A 9,640-nucleotide genomic window follows, 5' to 3' on the forward strand; every position below is an offset into this window, starting at 1 on the left:
ATTATTTTCACTTTACTCTATAAAACAATGGTTAATACATTATAATCACATACTGAATCAGCACCCACTTGGTTAGCTTTCCTAATTTTTATTTTTAAATGTTTTAAATTTAATTATGAATACTGAATCTGGAGTTTGTCGAAATTTGCTCTTTTTTAATTCTTCATGTGTTGTCCCTCAACCTGTTCAACCTGTTTAATTGGTTGAGGCACAGTAGAACATTCTTTGACTTCTCAATAAACTGAATATCCAATTCGTCCTTTGCATAATGAGCAGTTGTCATATTTCATCAAAAACAAAATTTAGTTCAGGACGTTTTTCTAGATCGGTTACAGAATTCTTTAAAATCAACGCAGTTCCATCTTCATCTAATTGGTACTTTCCATCATTGCAAGATTCAGTTAATTATTTAGATACAAATTTTTTACTGTTTGGTTTTATAATTTCATTAATATTTTCGTCAGTATTACAACTAAATCGTGACAATAAATATTCGAAATAAATCAAAGTATTAAAAGGAAAACAGCCCATGGGATCTGTTTCTAGTACAATGTATGTATACTGATTGGTTGTCTTCAATCAGATGACTTCAAATTAATTGGTTTCATTGGATTTCTACTTAGTTTTTCCATATTTGAAACCAAATTCCTATCAGGGACGTAATGGCATATTTGACAACTGCCAAATTACGAGAAACAATAAAAAACAATCGCATTCAACGCAAATTTAATTGTTAAGTTCTTTATAATTTTTCTTTATGATTTTTGTTCTAACACCGTCACTCGTAATTGCATCAAAGTTGATCGAGATATACTGACACAAATCGTGATGTATATAATTTTCTAGCCCTGTATAATATGACAGTAATCAGAGTAGTACTGAAATTCTCAAAAAAATATGTGAAAAAGGACTGTATTCTTGAAGTACCTTTTACTTTTTCCGTTCTGTGTGCGTCTAAGAAACACAGTCGAACATACTAATGAAGATTGATAAAGTCATTGAACCGGATATGTGATTACCCACTTATTAACAAGAAATGAAGAGGTTTTTATCGATTGTCATTAAATCTAACACTGCAATCGTGGTTATACAGCTGAATTGAAAGTATTTGTCCAACCAAATTATACTTAATATGAATAATAATAATCGTAATTTTGAAATGAAAAAATTAGATATATAAATATTTGAAGCTGAACCACTTAAATGAGAAATGGCTTTGTTTCTGAGATAGAAATACGTAAATTGGATTATTTGGTTTCTATTTTACTTTGTAATATTTTAGTTATACTTTTCGCTTCAAATATTATTGTCAAATATGCTCAGAAACTGCAACTGTACTAGTATATTTGTGAAGTATGAATCCAAGCCGATTCTAGAATGTTGCTTGTGAAAGATACTTAAAGCAGCTCTAAATTCTTGGTAATTAGACTGCCGACGAATTGGCCCAGCTAGGAGCCACTCAAACATTGACAGAAGTTGAACGTACAGGAAAATACTCAAACTTCTATGTGAAACAGATCTATTAGACTGGAAAAGTACGGAAGATTTGGCCAAGAGGACGAGCCTGGCTATGAAGTCAGGGATGCCTGGAGGATTCTCTTCTTTCGCAGATCCTCCAAAGACTAAGGTGAAGGTGATCAAAGAAACTGCAAAGGGCGATTCTCCAACAGTGAAAATCTGATGTCGTCATTGCATTTTGAGGAGATTGATGATTCTTATCATCTTCTTATTGAAAATTGTTCAAGCAATTTGTAGTATCGCTAACAGACCCTGTATACTAATAATTTCACTAATTTTGTAATCACATATTTCAACCGAGATAGGAATTATAAAAGTGAAGATTTTCTGACTACCGATCGAAGAATGAAGACTTTCATGTAATAAGAACAAGTGATATTTAAGAAAAGGTCTTCAGTATTATATTTCTAATGAATAAAATTATTTATTATTAGAAGAAAAGTGAGAGCTGTCTATTGAATAATAATAAATAAAACTACGTAATCCGTAATTGATAACTTATCGAAAGATTGTGAATGATGAACTTTTATCTCGTGATGTATGTAATTACGAATCAACTAACAAAAGACATTAGAAAACTGACACTCAGTGTTGAATGTAATTACTGATTATATAATATATAGATATTGCATATTTAAAACCTGTAGAACAACACCCTTAATCAATTCATCCGAGCTTGAATAATAAAGTAAATTTATCAATTAAACATTTTAGATCAACATATGATTTAAAACGACTGAGTATTTTTTTTGTTAAATCAAATAATCACAGCGAAATGATCGTGGATTTGAGAAAAATGTATACCAAAACTAGAAATGGAAGGGATCAAAAGAAATGCCATCAAATGGTACAAGGATAGATCCAAAATGGTAGATAGTGTACAGGCCCAGAACCAAACATTTTGGGTCATAGAGAAAGATTTGTAATCAAATGTTTATTTCAGATTTCAGTTGATGTAGTTGAAACGCTATTCCGAAATTTTCGACTTGCGTTCGCCAAGTTTTCATTAATTTTAAAATATTGTTCAATCATGACACCCTTTATTATAATTCAAATGTTTGAGGCCCCAATAATTCATAAAACACTGGGAAAAATTGTAAGTAAGATATTGTACACTGAAGTACACTTAACTATTTGCTTAAGAATTGCTCATTCTCAAAAATATTTTTCAAGCTCTAAATAATAATTTCTAAATAGTATATTTATAAACAATCAAACATGTAGTAACTGATCATGTAGTAAAATTGTTTGGGAGCCATCCAGCATTTAAAAATTGTTAAAAGAAGTGAGATTCATAGATACTGAGTATCCTCAAAGCCAGAGCTGGCGAAGAAATTCTAGCAGACATAAATATTGAACCTCTGTGTCCGTCAGCCTAAAAATATGTGGTGGTTAGTTCGGTCATCGTCAAATTTATACTCAATGGAATGAATCAATTTTTTACTGTCGAAAATTTGGAGAAACATGTAGTTGAAAGCAGTAGCGAAATTGTATTTAGTAGTACCAAAAATAACGTCTATCTAAATATATATCATGTGAATAAATTGAAACAAGTTTTGCTTATATTGTTGTTTATTTCGAGATAATATTTCAACTAATTTCTTAGCATTTGAAACCGAGCTTTATTCATAACATTCACCATTAATTTTTATTGCAATAATATCTCAAGAAAAAAAAAACAAAGTAGAATGATCTTTAGTTGAATTTCAGAAATATTGACGGGATAACAAAAATATTCTGGCATGTGAAGTTTATTGGATAAAATAAGAGATATTGAGAAATGTTCTACGTCAGAGAGGGATTTACCAAGACATCATTAGGTAGAAATTGTGGAAGAAGACCGAAATGGAATACATCAAACATATGGGAAAAAATGTAATTTGTGGACGTTGAAATATTGACCTAAGGCTGACTGGGATAGTAAATTCAATTCAGAAAAACTGACAATATACAAAAAATCAACAAATACGTAAGAGAATATGTAATATAAGGGTGATTTTATATATCTTCGCAATTCCAGCAACTGAGAAGTCTTTTGAAGATTTTTTCCTTCAATTAAAACAAAATTTACTGCAAATAGATGTTGGAAATGCTGTTAGTAAATGATAAATTCGATTCGAGTTTCATAGTCAAGTCAAAAGTGATGTCGGAAGCTACTTTTACCAAATTACTCTAGAATGAATTTTAGTATTTAGTTAGTACCTTTTGATTAGAAAAAATGCGTCGTTTTATCTATCGACCTTTTATCAAATTATTTCTATTGCTTGTGAGAGTTGATTTTTGTATAATAAAATATGAGTCACTATATTCCGCTAGGTACGTACGTACCAGGTACATATTTTCTGAAAGAAACAATGATCCAAACAATAATAAAAGAAATTCTTGATAATTAAATAGCAACAGGTTCACCTTCAGCGACTCTTAACTTCGAAGTAATGAATTACCCATTGAATACAAACTAATATTTCCTGCTATCAGTCTGCGGGTGTGCCTATTTGAAATTTACGTACAAGTACATCGTAACATTTTAAACATATTCCATTATTTATATTTCTGGGATAGTATTGTTGAAAAAATTTGTCATTGAAATTAAGTTTGTTCAATTATTTTGTCCAGTCATTACGTCGGAAAAATTGGGTTAGAAATGCAACTGAACCGAGGAAACCAAATTTTTGATATGGGTTTACCGCTATCGTGAAAAAAGGGTTGAATTCAGTTTTTTCATTATAACTCGGTTTCCCGTTGAGATACGAAAATTTTTATACTAACTTTTTTGTTGTTTTTTGTACGATGTACAATTAAGCTCCTATACATTTTTCACGTACCGATCATCGTTATCGAGATATCGATAAAAAAACCATAAATTTGGGGAGAAAAAATTGTTTTTCGCTATTTCCTTTTTTCTCGTGAAAGATATCGAAAAATATCCTGTATGAAACTTGTAGAGCGTATTAAGAGCTTCAAATTCGTTTTTTTATTTTTTATTTTCGACAATAATTACGATCTCTCTGGCAATTTGAACTTAAGCGTTTCTAGCCCCCCCTACATAATATCCATTGACTGGACTATTTATGAAATTTCAGTTGCAATCAACTTCACAGAATCGAAACGGAAATAAAAGAACAAAATTTTATTGTGAATCTTTTTCAAAATGTACGATTAACATATTGTTTGTTGAACAACGAATTTATTCGCTTTTTTACGAATTTTTTTGGGGTTACACCCAAGAAAACAACTCAGTAATCATCCAAAGATTCCAAAAGAAAGAAATAATGAACATAGTAAATATTCTTTTGCTACATTTACAATAGTGATCTGAATAGGGACCTGGGAATCAACACTAGTGACCAGAGCATCAAGAAATCAACCAAAAGTCATGAAGAAAGACACGAGGCCATTCAACTCCTTGACAATACTGGATTAGAAAAAATACATGAGAGAATCAAGTCCTTTTACTTTAGTAATTTCAGCCCAAAATAGAGCTTGTGAGTGTATCACATGTGTGTCAATCAAATGAGAAAATTATCGTTGAAAATAAATGAAAATCTTTCCATTAAAATAAGACCAAATGGTTTGAAAAGCAAATTGTCTTTAGTTATAAAAGTAGTAGAGTTTTTCTTAGTTGAACATTTATAAAAATTTATAAATTTATAAATGGTAAAACTTCTTACCACTTCAAATGATGTAATAGGGGCGTTTTCATAATTGATGATTATTGCAGTATCCAAATCAAGGTGTTTAGAAAATTTTCTTTCTAAAATGCTAGCTACTTGTATCAAAAGTTGAAATCCACAAATGTTTGTAATAAAATTTCTGAATTTTTGAAAAAACTATGCCTTCTGTTTTACCTGTGACATTTTGAAAAGCTTCCTTAGATTGTTTTATTCGTTTCACACTTCGGATTGATGGGATTTGGGTTATTGTTCTAAGCTATAATTGATTTCCATCAATAACGGATTAAAAAATTGTCAGATAATTCTGACATTGAATCTTTAGGTTAATAAAGATTCTGGTATTAAAAAACTGCTTCCAGCCAAATGCTCCGTGTAATAATAATAGATGGAGGTGGAGTATTCGATAATTTTTCTCCATAGAACGAAATCCTTATAGACGGTAAAAAGAAGTTATTTACATAACGAAAATGTTTCCTAATCTCTTCAGCAACCCTATTTAGAGCAAGGGCAAGATAAGTCACGTGCTCTCTCCAATTTTCCCCCGCCTCTTTTATGTACGGTGTTGCATCTAACAAAATGATCAAAAAATTTACTCTCACGATTTTAACGCATGCAGAAGAGTACACTCCACACGTAATTTTTTGTATGGCTTCAATTCATACTGACGTAGAAATAAGTTTAGTCATTATACTAACAAAAATTGATAAAACAATACAAAGTACAAATCATTTTTATCAGCCCAAAATAAATGAGACCCGACACAAATTGATCTACACCCTATGCAGTCCGTCCAAAGAGCTCAGGGACTGGGACTACTTATATCTTGGTAATCGCTTCAGAGTAGCAGATTTATAAAATTGTTTTTGTCTTTAAATACCTGCCAAAGCTATACGTATTTCAAAATTTTGCTCAATTACGCACCATACGTTATTTATTAGTTACATAACTAAAGCTATAGAGCAGGTTTGCAGTTTTATCAAGTAGATCGTTGATGAGGAGCTTGGGGAGCACCTGAGTTGCCCTCAAACCTTTCTTAGGTGTGTCCATCAACAGCAACCTGGATGGATCGATCTTTGAAGTAGCTACTAAGATAGTTATAAGTGAGGACGACAAACCGTACGATCTAAGTTTATTTAGAAGGTTGTCATGCCAAACCCCGTCAAAAACCTTCAATATGTCGAAAGCGATTGCTCCGTAATCCCCATATTGTTCTATAGCTTGGTGACATAAGCCAGTAAGTTCCAGCAAATGAAATCAAAACTTGGCAGGTGTCGTTTGAACTAAAGAAAAAAATAAGTTATTGTTGGGGATCTCTATCCATCTCTATTTGAAATAATTACCGGCCCATCCAATGAATTTCATGTAAACAAACGAATTAATCAAATTCAGGATCTACCTTTTCTTTTATTATCAAAAATCGATTCAATATAATGATCACGCGAGGAAGAAAGTGATAAAAGTGTGTCAAGGTGTGAACGATGTTGATGACACTCGGTGTATACGAAAATTACAGTTGAGATTTCACTGAACTCACATGCATCTACGACTTTTACTTCTAATTCTGCTTGATAGAATTTTAATTATACAAGAACATTACTAGTTTGAAATTGAATATCTTCACATTTGAAATTAACTGCTTAATGTCAATAACACTAGCTAATTAGGATGAAAATAACCTCAAATTCATTATGAACGGAACATTTTTTATTCAGCTAAACGTAGGAAAAAAATTTAATCAGCACAACTGTTGCTCTCAATACTTAATAATTTATAAAAGTATGAAGCTAACAAAGAAAAAATAGTTGAAAAGATGCACAAAATTGTAATTCTATAAACTTCGAATGCATTTGGTGATTACGTAATGTCATTAAAGGCTAAAAATACTGAAACATAAAACTGGTAGAAGATAATGTCAACAACGATGAAGATAATTTAACTTTGTGATATTTGACAATACCGAAGTTGATTTACTTAATTGAGTGGGATCAGCTAAACTACTAGTGAGCTCAGAATCCATTCTGGTTGTTACCAAAAGAATAGGTCTGAGTAGTCGTGAGACAGACATCTACTGAGGTAGATGGAAACACTTGGCACGAGATTTGATACTGTAGATATAACAGAGGATATGGAATTCTGTTGGTGCATGGAGCACGTGCCTCATTTACTTGACTTGAGAAAGAAGAATTAGAATAATAGTGTGTAGAGCTTCAGAGTGTTGGTATGAAAGAACTGAACTGGATGAAATAAACTTCTTCTTGAGATTATATCTATGTAATTGGGAAGTTATCTTGACGAACTTTGAGTGTTGGTATGTAGGAGGTTTTAGATGTTAATTAACCCGATACCAGCTTAAAAAATGTCTCGTCACTTTTCAAACAACCCTCATATAATAAAAGTTATTTGTCAATTGATATATAGAATGAGTCAAATTGAAATGATTTTGTTTCTCAATGAATGTAGCAATCTTACATGGGAGATGTGAATGACTAAGATTATGTAGGATTGCATTTTGTTTTCAAGAATTTTAGCAATGCTTCATTAAAATTCATAAATATATTATGCTTGTATTTCAAATATTGAATAATTAATGTTGTCATTACAACGATTAATTATAAAAACGTATTACGTTGGATTTCTTAGTATAGTGGGCTTCAATGTGAAACTGCATTATCAAGGAGTAAGTTCCGAAAATATTTGTATCTGGAAGCAAATATGCAGATTTATTGTCAAAGTTACTTTCCGGAAGATCTCCTTAGGTTCTACCTTCTTTGAAAAAAAGTGATTTTCCAGGAACTGAGAACCAAGCAAGTGAAGACGTTTAAATATCTAAGGATAACTATAAATGAGAAATGGGATCCTCAGCAGGAAATTAAATGCCGCATTGAACACGCCGGACATGCTGTCCATCAATAAACTAGAGCTTCCGAAATGGGGACCCTTCGAAGAATGTTGCGTATACCGTGGACAGATAGAATGAGGAACGAGGATGTACTAAGAAAAACGAGGACTGAGACACGCTATCCTCTCAGCATTAAGTGGGAATCACGTAGTGGAAGTCATACGCTCCCGGTTGACTGATGACGACGACGACGGTTGTTTGAAAATTGAGAGCTACCCTCCATATCCTATACCAATCCAAGAATTGAGTTAGGAAGTTTTGGGATCGGATATTGAGAGAGTCTAGGTCTGATGCGGAAGCGATTAGTCCAGTATCATCCGCGCTCCCTATTAAACATGTCAAACTTTATGATGCATATATCAAATTTGACATATTCACATCAATGTTGCCATATGTCAAAACTTAATCAACAACCCTTGTATAAATGATGTATAGTGGATTTTGTCACCCTCTGTTTCATTCGAAGTTGTTGGGATGAATTTATGATATTGTTCACATCAATAATGGAGTCGACTAATTTCATTTTTAGTTTGTTAGACATAAATTAACGTTTATTGACTTAAGATTCGCCAATCCAGCAATTTCACTCCCTTTATGTAATAAATTCGAAAATCATTGATATGAAACTACGACTGATTAAGGACACGGTGAGATTATTTGTTTATATTGGCCTTTACGCACCTATTGATGAAATTCCAGGTTGTAATTAAAATGAAATTCTTACATTTTTAGTTCATTTAATAACAGCCTTGACGTATAAATAAAATTATTAATACAGAATGGACTACAGCTTTAGATGGTCGTTTTTACCTATGAATTGCCCATTATATATTTCTTATTTTGAATTAAAGAAAATTGAAGTGAAAAAAAAGGCGATCGATAGTTATTTGTAACAACGTGTCTCGTTAAAAACTGTGAATTATGGTTCCTTACGACATATCGTTATGGGACTAATAAATCTTGTGTATTTTGAATTCTTTGACAAACAACTTGACTAATTTTTTAACATAATCCGTTATTTATCGTTCAAATAATGATTTTTTTTTCATATTACTTAAATGATTTGAATTTACAATTCATAATAAATAATTTGTAGATACAAGGTAATCCAAGAGTCAATCCAAGTTACGAGGAAGTTATTTAAATATACGTTATGGAAATATTAATGGTTGATTTGAATATTTCTACATTTTAAATAACATTCTTGAATACAACTGTATTATTTATGCCACTGTTTATTTAGTTTTGGAATTTTGTGAACTTTTTCCTCATTCAAAAGGTTTGATGGTCTGATTCACCAATTTTCGTACTAAACATAATCCATTTTGGTGATTCATAACCATAAGTTGTACAGAACCAAACTTTGGACTAGATGAAACATGGAACAGGCAACTAAGTGGTAAGAAAAGATTTATAGAATTGGCTATCTCTGTCTTTGGGCTAGATAAACTGTCGGTTGAAAACGAAGTGAAAAAAATGAAGATATAAAATGTTCTAAGACAGAATGATCAAAGAAAACCCGTTCCTAAATAATTACTAACCAAGGGAC

This window comes from Diorhabda sublineata, chromosome 9 (genome assembly GCF_026230105.1).
Source record: "Diorhabda sublineata isolate icDioSubl1.1 chromosome 9, icDioSubl1.1, whole genome shotgun sequence".
Lineage (NCBI taxonomy): Eukaryota > Metazoa > Arthropoda > Insecta > Coleoptera > Chrysomelidae > Diorhabda > Diorhabda sublineata.